The following is a 16,262-nucleotide window of genomic DNA, read 5'->3' as shown; positions in this document are numbered from 1 at the left end:
GGTAACGGAAAGAGGCAGAACCAAGGATCCTTCAGTTGTGGAAACAGGGATCATTTCATGAAAGACTGCCCAAGGGTAGGGCTGTAAATGAACCGAACGTTCAGCGAACAGTTCGTGACCCGTTCAGTGGGAAGTTCATTTATATTCGTTCGTTTAATAAACGAACGAACATGAACAAAAAATTTCGTTCGATTAGTTAAATGAACGAACATAAACAGAGATCTTGTTCATTCGATTATGTTCGTGAACGTTCTGTAAGGTGTTCGTGAACGTGTTCGTGAACATTCGGTGATTTGCGTTCGTTTATGTTCGTATGTTTGTGTTTTAATTGAAGATCTTTGTACTTTCTTATATTTTATTTGTAGTTTTTATATTATTAAACTTTTATTTATTTTATTTCCCTAAGAATTAAACTAGGAAACCCACTTTCACCTTGTTTATGCATCATTTCCCTTTCATTTCTCATTATTTACATCCACGAATACAATCGACCTCCGTTCCACAATAAGGGATTCAAGTTCTAGTGCTACTCTCTGGGTCATCTATCTTTATTATTCGTCACGTTCGCCAAATTTATTTGTGTTCGTGAACCGTTCGCGAACGCGCTCATTTCCTTAATGAACGAACACGAACATAAAATCTCGTTCAATAAGTGTTCATGAACCGTTCGTGAACACATTTATTTCCTTAACGAACGAACACGAACAAGGCCTTGTTCGTGTTCGTTCGGTTCGTTTACAGCTCTACCCAAGGGGAAACAATGTTCTGGCTCGAGCGTTTGTGATTGGAGCAAGGAACGCACGCGAGGACCCTAATGTGGTCACCGGTACGTTTCTCATTAACAACCACTTTGCATCCATATTATTTGACACTGGTGCCGACTATAGCTTCATGTCTGTGGAATTTAAACGTATGCTTGGGATAGAAGCTAGTAGATTATATATTCCTTATTCCATAGAACTAGCCAATGGTAAACTTGTTGAATCAAGCGAAGTTGTTAGAGGTTGCACGTTAGAACTTGGTGAGCAAAGATTTAGCAACGATCACTTACCTATTCAATTGGGTAGCTTCGATGTAGTGGTCGGAATGGACTGGCTGTCTAAGAACAAGGCTGAAGTTATTTGTCATGAGAAAATCATTCGCATCCCTTTAGCGAATGACGCAACTCTCATCGTACATGGAGAAAAACGAGACGCGCCTCTACGAATCATCAGTTGTATGAAAGCACAGAAGTGCTTAAGGAAAGGATGTGTTGCTTTCCTAGCGCACGTTATAGACAAGAAGGCTGAGGAGCCAAAACTCAAAGACATTCCTATGGTGAAGGAATTCCCTGATGTTTTTCCCGAAGATCTGCCAGGACTACCTCCGCAACGACAAGTCGAATTCTGTATAGACTTGGTTCCAGGAGCCGCTCCTGTAGCCAAGGCACCCTATCGGCTTGCACCATCCGAAATGCAAGAATTATCTACGCAGCTCCAGGAGTTGTTGGATAAAGGATTCATAAGGCCAAGCTTCTCACCTTGGGGAGCTCCAGTATTGTTCGTAAAGAAGAAGGATGGAACACTACGGATGTGTATCGATTACAGAGAACTGAACAAGCTCACTATCAAGAATCGGATCCATTATCGAGGATTGATAACTTATTTGATCAGTTGCAAGGATCAAGCTACTATTCCAAGATCGATCTTTGATCTGGATACCATCAGTTAAGGATTCAAGAGGAAAGCATACCAAAGAATGCATTCAGAACACGCTATGGGCATTACGAGTTTCTAGTGATGCCATTCGGACTGACGAATGTGCCAGCGGTATTTATGGATCTGATGAACTGCGTATGCAAACCATATCTCGATAAATTCGTGATTGTATTTATCGATGATATCCTGATTTACTCGCGAACAAAAGAAGAACATGAGCAACACCTCAGAACCATTTTGGAACTACTGAAGAAAGAGAAACTTTATGCGAAATTCTCCAAGTGCGAATTTTGGATTCGCGAAGTACAATTTCTTGGTCACGTCGTGAATGAGAAGGGCATTCATGTAGACCCATCCAAGATTGAAGCAATAAAGAATTGGGAAGCTCCCAAAACCCAGACTGAAGCTCGACAATTTTTAGGCTTAGCGAGCTATTACCGACGGTTTATTGAGAATTTCTTGAAGATAGCTCAACCGCTAACTACCCTTACGCAGAAAGACAAGAAGTACGACTGGGGTGACAAGCAAGAAGAAGCCTTCCAACGGCTCAAAAATAAGCTATGCGATGCACCGATACTATCCTTGCCCGAAGGCACTGAAAACTTCGTGGTATACTGCGATGCTTCACGTCAAGGCTTGGGTTGCGTGCTCATGCAATGCCAAATAGTCATCGCTTACGCTTCAAGACAATTGAAAGTACATGAAAGAAACTACACCACGCACGACTTGGAACTGGGTGAGGTGGTATTCGCCTTGAAGATTTGGCGACATTATTTATACGGTACTCGATGTACAATCTTCACATATCCCAAAAGCTTACAACACATATTTGATCAGAAGGAATTGAACATTTGCCAGCAGCAATGGGTCGAGCTGCTAAATGATTACGACTGTGAGATTAAGTACCATCCTGGAAAGGCAAACGTTGTAGCGGACGCATTAAGTCGAAAAGAAAGGGTTAAGACCCTAAGGGTTCGAGCATTGGAAATGACGATTCGAACGAACCTCACAGCACGCATTCGGGACGCGCAACAAGAAGCCCTTAAAATGGAAAACCGTAAAGCTGAATACCTCCGTGGTATGTTGAAATATATGGTGCCAAATGAAGAGGGAGCCTTATACTTTAAGAAGCGTATTTGGGTTCCGCTCTATGGCGGTATTCGAGAAGTCATCCTTGATGAAGCGCATAAATCGAGATACTCGATCCATCCAGGATCGGACAAGATGTATCAAGACTTAAAAGAATACTATTGGTGGCCGAGATTCAAAAGCGATGTTGCTGTTTATGTTGGAAAGTGCCTAACCTGTGCTAAGGTTAAGGCTGAATATCAGAAACCGTCCGGCCTACTACAACAACCAGAGATACCCATGTGGAAGTGGGAGCAAATCTCGATGGACTTCATAAGGAAATTACCCAGGACCCCTAGAGGGCACGATATGATATGGGTGATAGTTGATCAATTGACGAAATTTGGGCATTTCCTACCAATCCGAGAGAAAGACAGCACTGGAAAGCTTGCTGAGATATACTTAAAAGAAATTGTGGCACGTCATGGAGTGCCTATCTCAATTATTTCAGACAGAGATGGACGCTTTGTCTCAAGAATCTGGCAATCCTTTCAGGAAGCCTTTGGATCTCAATTAGATCTAAGCACGGCCTTCCATCCGCAAACAGACGGTCAGAACGAACGAACCATACAAACGTTAGAAGATATGCTTCGTGCATGTGTTATGGACCTAGGCGACAGCTAGGATACTCATTTACCTTTAGTTTAGTTTTCCTACAATAACAGTTATCATACGAGCATAAAGGTCGTACCGTTCGAAGCTCTGTATGGCCACAAGTGCCGATCGCCATTATTTGGGCAGATGCTGGAGACAAACGAATGGTTGGTCTTGAACTAGTACAAGAGACAACCGACAAGATCATACAGATCCGAGAGCGCATTAAGGCGGCTCGAGATCGACAAAAGAGGTACGTTGATCGAAGATGAAAACCATTAGAATTCGAGGTGGGAGGCAAAGTTTTGTTGAAGGTCTCACCTTGGAAGGGCGTAGTAAGATTCGGAAGACGTGGGAAGCTAAATCCCCGATACATTGGACCATTCAAGATTTTGGAAAGAATTGATACCGTGGCATACAAATTGGAATTACCGGAAGAACTTAATGGAGTACATGATACGTTCCATGTATCAAACCTCAATAAGAGTCCAACACAAGAAAACGTGATCATCCCTGCGGATAAAGTGCATATTGATGACACCCTCCGATTTACAGAACAACCCGTTGAGGTTACCGACTGGAAAGTCAACAAGACCAGGAGGAGCACTGTCAAACTTGTCAAAGTACGTTGGAACTCTAAGCACGTACCCGATTACACGTGGGAACGTGAAGACCAGTTCAAAGAAAAGTACCCCCACCTGTTCAAGAAAACTCCTGCGAGAGATAGATCAGCCTGAATTTCGGGACGAAATTCTTTTAACGGGGGGAGACTGTGACAACTGGCACCAAACTGGTAATTTCTGTACACTTTCATTATTATTTAATGACTGCAATTATGTGCTTAAATGTCAACATTGTCTAGGATCAGTGTTGACCTCTCGAGTGAGTCAATCAGAGCTAGTGCTTACTGAAAATGTGGCGGAAACACATTTTCAGCATGATACCAAGAAAAACGTAACAGAAAGGAGTAGAAACAGAAGATTCACACTTAAAATACTTTTTCTTCACTTGATAACGCTTGTCGTACGGACAGCAGTTCGATGTTGAGTTCCAGAAGACGTTACAAATGAAGAACACATTGGGGGTATATATAGGCAACCTGGTCCGCTCTTGTGACATGTCCACAAAAGCGGTCCAGACAAGTAAGCTGGTTCGCTTTTGTGGACACATGCCACAAAAGCGGACCTACAACATGAAAGTCATAAATTTACACTTTAACCCCCTGTACTAACACAAAATGACCTATCTGGACCCTATACATTAAACTAGTATTACAAAGACGCAGGCTTTAGACATTGTGCATCAACAAACTCCCCCTTGGATGAAGCCGCAGTCTTTGTCTTGAATGTAGGTCTTCAGATAGCTTTGAATTTCTCTTCCTTTGGTTTTCGCTTTCTGCTCAGAGCAACCCTGATCTTCTCATTCTCTTTCTTCCTTGCTTTCTCTTCCTTTTCTTGTTGCTTCATAAACTTTCCTCTATTTTCTTCCATCTTTTGATTCTCACGTTCACGTTCACGCTTTGATTTCTTCCTCATCTTCTCTTCTAAAGACCACCACGAGGATTTCCACTTGTTTTCAGAGTTGATTCCTTTCTGAATACACAGTGATACAACACGTTGGAACTGAAGAGCTTGCTCTTTATCTGCTGGAGAGTAACGACTCTTGTGAATGAATAGACATTCAATGTCTTTCGCTGAACAATTTACTAACCACATCGGGTCGTAAACATGAATATCCCTCAGCTCTCCACCAGCTCTGTATGTGATTATTGCTTCAGTCGTCCTGCAACTGTAAACCCAGTCAATAAAGCCTTTATAAAAAATCCTGTTCCATTTCTGGCATCGGAATTGTCTTCATTGTACGTGGAGGTTTCACATTCAGAATAACTTCTACAGCTCCAGTTTCCGGATCAATTCTCTGAACACGTCTTGGACGATGAGGCTTCCACTTTCGAAACGACTTCAATTGTTCATACTTGATGTAGCCCCACATCGCGGTATCATTCTGTCTCACCTTGTACTCCAAGACCCTCACTTTTGCTAATTCATCAACGTCCCACCACGGTAATGACATTATATCATATAAACGTGCAAAATACTAGACGCCGTATTCTCTTCTAATAGCATAAGCGTTGACCTGTGGAAGAAAACCCTAACTAATAATATCGCCAAGCGAAACATTTCTATCACGTTGGAAGAACTTCAGCGGCCTCTTGAATTTTCTTTCATGAGAATCTTTAAACCATTTAGAACGATCAATTTCTTCAACTTTCGATTGATCTTCTTTATCAGCATTTGATTGATCTTTCTGCTCAGCTTCTTTCCTCAAACATTCAAACACATTATCATTCACTGCTTCAGTCACTTTCTGACGTAATTCATCTCTATTTTCAGCAGCAAAGAACTCCATTAACGTTGGAAGTTTAGAAGTATCTTCAGAAACCTCTTCATTATCCGAACACTCTTCAACCTCAACTCTATCGTAGATATCAGCATCTTCAACATAATCATACTTATAATCTTGCTGTTTATTGATATCAAACGATTCCAAATCTGCTTCAAGATCAATTGGAATCTCGGGATTTACATCTTTTAACATCTCCCTATACACATCTAAACGTAAGAACAAAGGTTCATGATGTTCTACAATCTGAGTCTTACTCGACTCCCCCTTTCTCTCAGCTTCACCACTTTCTTCATTGACTGTGTCGTTTAACAGATCTTCAACGACTTTTTCTTTTGAGGCTTCAGTTACTCTAACACCTGAACCTCCTGCTGCGTCATCATCATCACCTTTAGAACTGTGACTGCTCGCAGAATAAACAAACTCATCCCCATCATCATCTTCATCATCCTCTTCATCTTCTCCACCAATTAATTTAGGCGATGGGATTTCTTCTTCGACTATGCCAGGAACTGCTGATATAGGCTCAGGATTATCTAGCACCATTGAAGGTACAATAGACATTTCAGAACTTCCTTCCACTCCTTTACCCTTATCCTTCATCTGCCTTTCTAATTCTGCTTTACGTTCTGCACGAAGGTCTTCTAACTTCAACTCTTCATATTTCTGTTCCACTGATGTCTCTAACATACTTTCCACAACTCTATTCAGCATGTAGAACTTATGTTCATGTAACGCTTTAGCAGCCATAAGTTCTTTATTCTTCAACTTATAGTACTCATTTTCACTTTCTCGACGATTCTTCTCTTCTTCTAATTCAGACACTCGAACTTTCAAAACGTCAATTTCCGTTTGATCAACTTCAATTTTCAGTGTCAACACTTTATTTTCACCCTCCAACCTCTGCACCTTACCAGCAAGAGTCTTTTCTCTATCAGCAATCTTTTTGCATTCAGCCGCCAACTTTTTATTTTCTGCTATCACATCATCAATTCTCTTTTCCAATTTCAATACTTGAGAATTGTTTGCAAAGTCGAAATCAACGTCTAGCAGATTATCTTGCGGTATCGAAAGGCCTCTACTTGAAGAACCAGGTTGTGCTTGGGTGAGTGGAGGTGTGCCAAAGAGATCTTGCGAAGAATAATATGGTTGATGTGGAGGTGGTGTTGATTGAAACAGAGGAGATGGTTGTCGTTGTGGAGTAGGTTGTCTAGGTGGTGTTGAGTGTGATGGAGGAGTAGGTTGTCTTGGTGATTGTTGTGGTGTTGGTTGTCTGGGAGGAGATTGATGTATTGGAGATTGTGGAGGTGTTGGTTGACGTGGAGGTGTTGAGTGCGTTTGCCTGATCTTCTGAGGGCGCTTTGACACTTTAATCTTTGGTGTAGTTCTCTTTCGACCAGCAGCTTTCTTTTTACCCTTCGGAGAAGATTGTGACACTGAAACATGCTCCGAAGAGGGTTCATAAGGTGCATCTTCTTTCTCTTCCCTCTTCCTCTTTCTAATCAACCTCTCCTGTTTTACTTCTTCTCTCATTCGTCTCTCACGTTCTTTTGCATCAATCACTTCATAATCAGACGAACTAGAAGAACTAGTAGTGTCTTTATCAACGTCGTCACCTTCAACATCATCTAACTCCTTCTCTTTTTCTTTTTGAACATCAGAAGTACCAGTTTCCACAACATTATCAACAAAATACGCTTCTGTTGTAAACAAATCTGTCTCAATTACAATGTTTTCAGCACCAGTCGTCTCTTGTTCATTTTCAACATTTATCTCAGGAATTTCTTCATCAGATTCATCAATTAACATTGTTTGCTTTTTCTTCTTTTGTATCTTCTTCGGTTTTGACGAAGAACCTTCACCTTCAGCTACAGGAGTTGCAAATCTACGTCTACGCCCCGACTCCTTTACATACCACTCGTTCTTGGTTGGTTTGAAACTCTGAAGTATTTTCAACTCTACGGCATACAACGCCTCTTTCATTTCCTCTTGATTTCTCCAATTCTGATGATTTTCTGGATCAGGATCCACATAGTTCGCATCTCTAAGCAATCCAAAGTTTTCAATCACTAGATCAGGCTCTGGACGATTAGGATGATACTTGACCAGGTTCTTCAAAGTGTTATTAGACATGTGAGCTTGAACAAGAAGATCACCCTTAATGTTTCTATCAATTCCAGGGTATGCACGATCAATCATTATTTGTACAAACCGCGGATACCTCCAGGTTCTAACATCCGACGTGAGATTCTCCACCATATAATGAAAAACTATGTGCGAAAAGTTGTATTTCTTATTCAACACCAACGATGTTAACATGTTCATTTGATAATCTCTCATCTGATCGAAACTGCCTTTTGTATGGCTCAAGGAAATCAGAATACAATGAATCAAGAACTTGAAAGATTTTTGAAACTTTGACTTCAAGTAATTTCCGGTGTTCAAAGTATTTCTGTATCCCAAACGCAGCATACAACCCTTCACCAAACGTTCCGGAAATCTTGTGGGGTAATTGGCCTCATCAGGAAAGTTCATAACTTCTCGAACTAATGCTTCAGTCACCAGAATAGTCTCCAACTTTCCATCCACTTCCACCACTGATGATATCACCTTGCTTTCCTCATCATACTTTGCGTTTGTCCAAAATCGACTAATATGTGATCTATACAACGGTCTTTGGTCAATCATTGCTTTCTTCACTGGAATACGATTCATATAATCCAAAATGCTGCTGAATTCTGATAATAAAGGACACTTCTCCACATCTAAATCAATACAACTGTTGTGTACTGGATCAAATAACACGTTTGGTGATGCCTGCACAACAACAACAGAAATCAAGACTTAGAAAAATTTCACATTTTTATCACTGACTAAAAAGCGAATCTGCATAGTACATTAAAAGCGAACCAAACACTTCACAACCCTATAGGCGAACCACTGTAGTGACTAAAAAGCGGTCCTATATAAAAATTACACAAAAGCGAACCATCCCTAGCCACATAAGCGAATCAACAGATTACTACCTTAAAAGCGGACCTGATATGGTACACATGAGCAGTCCTGAAAGATGTCATAAGAGCGGACCTAAAATGGTTCTTATAAGCGGTCCTACAGATGTCATAAAAGCGGTCCTACAAGTGACTTATGAGCGGTTCAACAGATGAATGTTTGCAAAAGCGATCCTAAGATAAAACTTGTAAAAACAGCTTAATCCCTAAAATTGATTTCAAAATCGCAATTTACACAGAATTCCGAGACTAGAGGTATCTTTCATTCTAACAGAACATGTCTAATTCACCCAAGATCTGAACTTGAAGCCACTCATTGCCGACTACACTCATCAATCGCTCAAATCTCAGCAATTAAAGCATAACACTATACTCGGAATCATTAGACGACACAACTACACTATTCTATTCAACCAAATATGATAGTTAAAAGTATAAAACATGATTCGTTCATTTAAACATACTAACAGACATGTTTTTATCACGAAAGAACTAAGATTGAGAGAGGACTTACCTTGCCCATGATGTAATGAACTAGAATCTATCAAGAACAAGTGAAAATCGGGCTCAAACAGCAGAAAATCACGAAGAACACAGAGGATCGCTCGAAATCGCCTCAGAGAGAATGACGTATAAGCGGTCTGGAAATGGCAACAAAAGCGGACCCCTGTTCTATTTATATGAGGTCTGGACCGCTTATTCGACATGTCCTCATGAGCGGACCAACGTGTTACTTTGACAAAGAAGCGAACCGATGGTGACAAAAGAGCGAACCTGTCTCTAATATTTCAAAAATTCATTTTTAAACATTTTTTTCCAACTTTTTCGATTTCACACGCTGACACCCAGTTGACCAAGTCCAAGTTAATGACCCTGGACAGCTATTTGACCTACCAAGTCCAAGTTAATGGCCCTGGTTGATCAGTTTTATGAAGTACTCTGTCGTTTTGTTTTAAAAACGGTTCAAATTAATGAACTTTTCAATCGTTTCAAACATTATACCAGATCTTTGGTTGCAATCACAGCTTACCCAACCCTCATCAGGCACTAACATGATCTGCACACGGGCTTTGAACTTCCAATCCCCAGTATCAGTTGTCGAAACTAAAATGAGAAAAGAAAATCTTTTTGGGTTTAAAGCTGTACAAAGTGAAATATAAACACACAATATTTTTGTGAGCGTGTTAGAGGATCATATCAGCTGCCAACAGAACACAAGCACCGTTAAGCTTATTTCATTTTAAGCATTAAGCAATTCGCGTTGATTGTCGGTATATTGATCCATTTTAAATTCTCGCAAAACTTTCAATCTGTTTGGGATACGTGAATAGTGTTTTAGAGACTTAAACGTTAACGTGTGTTCCCACCTCAGTATATACTCCCGTATCCGGATCCCAGTATTCAGTCTTACAGGTGAATATACCACGGCTGATATCTGTTGGGGGTAGATGCGAAACCGTGAGAGCTCAGGTCAGAACTTCCGTTCAGCAGAGAGATGACGGCTCGACTTTTCGGTGGGTCCCCTTTAGAGGATCTTTTGCATTTCAACAGCAGTGACTATCAATTTTATTGTTTCATCAGCATGCTGAGGGTGAAGCTTATGTTTCAAAGCTTTTTGCGTAAAGTATTATCCGGGGACTAGGTCAGTATTTCCATACAGCAGAAGTCCCGGGATAATACCCCAGATATCACCGAGCATAAAGACCTAGTATCTCAGAATACGGGACCTTTCAAACAGGATTTCAGGGGTTACCTATATATCCTGGAGGTGTTCCCCACGAAAACGCAAGTTAAATATAGTTTATATCCCAAACTGATCTACTAATTCTGTAAGAACCTACCGGCACATCTTTACCGAGACTGCTTAAATGCATTTTTTCATTACATATCTTTAGCGTACTGTGCCCGTCTAGCTGATGTACTATCATTTCCCCTATACTACACAGCTCTTTTTGCATTTTTTAATGTTTTTGGATTTTTATGATTTTATCATGTTTTTGTATTTTTCTGCAAATATCTCCCCCTAAAACTAAAACATATTTTTGTGTTTTTGTTTTTAACGAAAAGCAGGAAATACAACTGTACAAACAAAAGTTGACAACACGATACGGTTCAAGTCAGATCGCCGCCCAATTCGGCTTCACACTCGATAACCCTCTCAGATTGCAGATTTTTCATCCCATTTAACCTTAAAAGATAATAAAATCTCTTTTTATCAAACGGTTTTGTGTAAAAATCAGCTTTCTGATCATCGGTGCCCACATGTTCAATCCGTATTAATTTCTTTTCGTGACAATCTCGAATAAAATGATGACGGATTTCAATGTGTTTTGTTTTCGAATGGTGAACCGGATTTTTAGTAACATTTATGGCCACTTCATTGTCCACAAATATCGGCGTATCCAAGAATTGCAGACCGAAGTCGCGCATCTGCTGTTGGATCCAGAGGATCTGCGAGCAACAGCTAGAGGCTGAGACGTACTCAGCCTCGCACGTGGAGAGCGCAACTGCAGTTTGCTTCTTGCACTGCCAGGTAACAAGCCGAGTTCCGAAGAACTGGCACCCAGCAGTGGTGGACTTTGCATTCTGCTTACAGCTACCAAAATCTGAATCAGCGAAACCGGATAATGTAAAATCACCCGAACGAGGGTACCACAAGCCGATGCTTGGGCAACCCTTCAAATACCGTAAGATGCGTTTGACGATCGTCAGGTGTGATTGCTTCGGATTCGACTGATATCGTGCACACAGACATGTCGGGTACATGATGTCGGGACGGGAAGCTGTGAGATACATTAAAGACCCAATGATCGATCGGTATAACGTTTCATCCATCTTCACTCCCTGTTCATCCGGACAAATACCATGGTTCTGTGCGAGGGGGGTTGATGCAGGACTGCAATCTGCCATATCAAACTTATCGAGCACGTCCTTTACATATTTTGACTGGTGAATGAAGATTCCGTCGGGCATTTGTTCTACCTGCAGCCCGAGGAAGAACTTCATCTCCCCCATTGAACTCATTTCGAATTTCTTCTTCATTACTCTCTCAAACTCTTTACACAAATCGTCGTTGGTGGAACCAAAAATGATGTCATCAACGTAGATCTGCACGATCAGCAAATGGCCTTCTTTTTCTTTTGTGAACAAGGTGCTGTCTACTGTTCCTCTTGTGAACCCGTTGTCCAGCAAGTAGGTTGAAAGAGTCTCGTACCAGGCTCTCGGGGCCTGGTGTAGACCGTATAATGCTTTATCCAGTAAGTACACCTTGTCTTTGTTTAGTGGATCTGCAAACCCCGGTGGTTGCCCCACGTAAACTTCTTCTCGAATCTTGCCATACAGGAATGCGGATTTAACATCGAGTTGATAGACTTTGAAATCTTTCCAGGATGCAAAGGCAAGAAAAATACGAATAGCTTCAAGCCTTGCGACCGGCGCGTAAACCTCTTCATAGTCTATACCCTCCTGCTGGCTGAAGCCTTGAACCACTAGACGTGCTTTGTTCCTCACCACGACTCCTCTATCGTCACGTTTACATTTAAACACCCATTTCGTCTTTATCAACTTCTGATTCTTGGGCAGATCAACAAGTCTCCAGACGCCCAATTTTTCAAACTGTTGCAGTTCCTCCTGCATAGCATTCACCCAACTGTCTTCGGTCAATGCTTCTTTGTAAGACCTGGGCTCTATCTGCGAAATAAAACATTTGAATGAGACTTCTTTCTGCATATCAGCAATATCTGAATAAAAACATGTAAAAGCTTGGTCTATCTGATGTCTCGTTTTGACACCGCTCTGTAGATCGCCGATAATTTGTTCTGAAGGGTGGTAAGACAGTGTCCGTGGCATCACAATATCAGGCACTACAACTTCCGATTCCATATTTGAAATGTCGAGATCAACGATTTCATCAACAGCCTCCTCTGATGTCTCATTTGGTTCCTCGTCAAAGGTAGGAGCGGGTTCCTCCTCTGAGTCGTCAGAAACGTCAAATGACGGAGCTGGTTCCTCTGGTACCTCTGGAGGTATATGAACGGTTCCACTTGGTCCAGCTTCATCATCGTGAGTACCCACGGTAGGCGTAGGAACATCTAGCGTTCTAGATTCCGGCTCTTGCAACTGACTTTGCTGATACAAGTTCATGAGAGCAAGTTCCTCCTCACTCGGCTCGGACGGCAGATGAAACGATTCCCAGAGTTTGTCGTAGTCAAATAGGAATCTTTGTCCGGGAAGTTGTTGCGACGGCGTGTGCTTCTGACAGTCCACATGATGGACCTGAATCACTTTCCCCAGACACGGTACAAATACCCTTTTTAACGGGCTGGCATAACCTACGAAAAATCCTTCATTCGCTTTTGCTCCGAATTTACCATCAGCATCTATGAAAGTACACGGAGAGCCAAAAGGTTCCAAGAACACAAGATTTGGCTTATAGCGATGCAGCAGCTCGAAACAAGTCTTTTTATATTTCTTCACTGTTAGAACTCTATTCAGTGTATAGCAAGCTGCTGACACTGCTTCACTCCAGAAGAAAATCGAAAGCTTTGAATCTGCCAACATAGTACGTGCGGTCTCGATCAGGGTTCTATTCTTTCGTTCAGCCACGCCGTTCTGTTGTGGTGTGTACGGCGCACTGAATTCATGTAGTATCCCCTTCTCGTTACAGAACTCGTACATTTTGTTATTCTTGAACTCCGTTCCGTTATCACTCCGAATTCTTCTGATCGGCAGCTTGTACACCGTTTCCATCTTTTTGAATAAAACCATCAAAGCATCGAATGTTTCGTCCTTCTTCTCCAAACAAACAACCCATGAAAACCTTGTATAATCATCCGTAACCACCAAACAGTAAGAATCTCCACTGATGCTTTTGACGTTGACCGGCCCGAAGAGATCCATATGCAATCTCTCGAGAGGTAACCAGATAGTGTTGAGCATCTTTAGCGGATGAGACTTCCGTACCTGTTTACCTTTCTTACAAGCAACACAATCGTCAGGTAAATGAAAATTCTTAACATTCACACCTTCTACCAAATCGTTGTGCACAAGAAAATTCATTTTACGAACGTGTATATGACCCATTTTTCTGTGCCACATAATTGACTCTTTCTCAGTTGCTTTAGATTTTGTTACAAAACATTGTTTTTGAGGAGTTGTTGGTGTTGCAGTGCTCATGTCTAAAATGTAAAGATCATTAACCCTAGGAGCACGCAACAGCACTAACTCATCAGGGACTTTAAACCCTGGCTTTAAAACCAAACATTCTGTTTTTGTAAAATGTACGCTAAAATCTTTGTCGCAAATTTGTGAAATACTTAACAAATTGTTTGTCAATTCAACAATATAATTCACTTTGTCAAAAGATATGATCCGTTTGTGAGCTTTCCCTGACCAACAATCCTGCCACCTTGGTTACCAGCAAATCCAATGTAGCTTCCATTAATTGATTTGACATCATATAATAGAGCTAAGGATCCCGTCATATGTCTCGATGCTCCGCTGTCCATTATCCACCTGGATAGCACAGACTTGGGCAGCTCCTGCAATTAGCACACAAACACATCAGTTAAACAATTATGCCCACGACTTTTTGGCTTCCGATACTGAACCAAAAACTACATTGCATTTCTCAGTTGTTTTCGGAAAGTTAAATGTGACATTTGACTCAATTTCCTTTTTATCTTGTTTTACTTTGTTATGAAGTTTGGGAAATTCCGACAAAAACTGATCAATTTCAGACTCAAACACAGCAACATCATCTTTTACAAACTGTGACTCATTTTTCAACACATTTTCCATCTTTTTGATCTCACCAGATGGTTTAGATTTCGCGACCCATGACTGATTTTCAAAAGTTTTTGCTTTAGGGTAAAATTTCGAAGTCTTGGGAGATTTAGAAGATTCGCCAATCTCGAAAGTCGATTTTGGCTTATCCTCTGATTTCAATTTTTCACCCCGTTTAAGAATTCGGATTGGCGAAACCAACACTTGTTTATCTTTTGCAACAACCGGTGATTTTGGTCGAGGTTTTTGAATGATTTGTTTTGAAACATTTTTGTTTTCAACCTTGGGTTTTTCAACCTTCGGTTTCTCAACCATTTGTTTATTAACAACTTTTACCACAACTGGTTTTACAATCACTTTCTTACACTGCTTAGCCATGTGGCCGACTTCATTGCAGCGATAACACACACGCTTATCATATTCTACAAAAGTGGTTGTGACAGTTTCCACTTTTAGCTTTTGCGCTGCATTGAAGTCGTCCATGGCCTTTTGGCTAAAGATATAATCTTTTTCAATTTCAGTGCTAGGACCAGCGACAAACACATCATCCATCCTATCTTTTGGCTTGACCAACTTCTTAGTCATTTTCTTCTCAAAACCAAGACCTTTATTCTTTAACTGATTTTTCTTGTTTTGGTTTTTACCCACCCCCTCTACCTTTTCTGGACTAGTAGGACGTGACGAACCAACTGACTTATTCAGTTTTGAAAAGAAATCATTTTTCTTTAACTCATTTACGCTCAGCTCAATCAACTTAAACACTTTCTGAATATTCTTAAATTTAACATTCTAAAGCGGAAACTCGGTGTTGGAGTAAAGTTTGTCAGATCCAACCATAGTGTAAGCCACCATAATTGAATCATCATCCGCACTTTTATCCGTTTTTGTCAAATAACGATCTAAAAAGTTTCCGTCCTCCTCAGAATCACTACCGGACTCCACTGATTTTGCCTTCTCAGATTTCTCACTATCATCGTCCAACACCTGATCGATAACATTTTTGATTACCTGGGATTCGTTGTCAGTGTCAGACGTAGTGAAAGTGATATCAATGTTATCAGGTAAATCATTCTCAAGTGTTTTTAGTTTGATGTTTAATGCAGCTTCCACCCCATCTGGATATTTCTGTGTATAATGATTCCACATTGGGGGTGGAACACTGTTGTAGACAGGTGAAGCATGTGGCTGTTGTGGCACTATTTGTTCTAACACATATGATGATGCCACATAACTCATCATTTTCTGATCAATTCTATCATTTTCAATTTTAGTCAACTCAAGCTCTTTTCTCAAAGAAGCGATTGTATCTAAATGAAAATTGACTTCTCTATGTTTGTCAAATAAAGTTGATTGTGCCAGCTTGGTTGCTTTATCGTTTTCAAGACTCTCTTTTTGGATCATTTTTATTGACCTAGACAATGTGTCGTAAGCCTCTTTTACTTGCTCTAAGTCAAACTTCACCAAATCTGCATGTTGTTTTAATACCTGATACTTGGTGTCTTTTTCAAGACACCCCGTGCATGGTTGTGAACAACTTAGACACGGTGTATCGGGGATTGAAACTTTTTCAACTATAATCTCATCCTCACAAACAATTTTACCAACAAGATCTGACTCCGACTCAGACGACTTGACCACGTTGACC

The sequence above is a fragment of the Helianthus annuus genome, chromosome 3 (assembly GCF_002127325.2).
Source record: "Helianthus annuus cultivar XRQ/B chromosome 3, HanXRQr2.0-SUNRISE, whole genome shotgun sequence".
In the NCBI taxonomy this organism is placed as follows: domain Eukaryota; kingdom Viridiplantae; phylum Streptophyta; class Magnoliopsida; order Asterales; family Asteraceae; genus Helianthus; species Helianthus annuus.
This window is presented reverse-complemented; position numbering follows the sequence as displayed.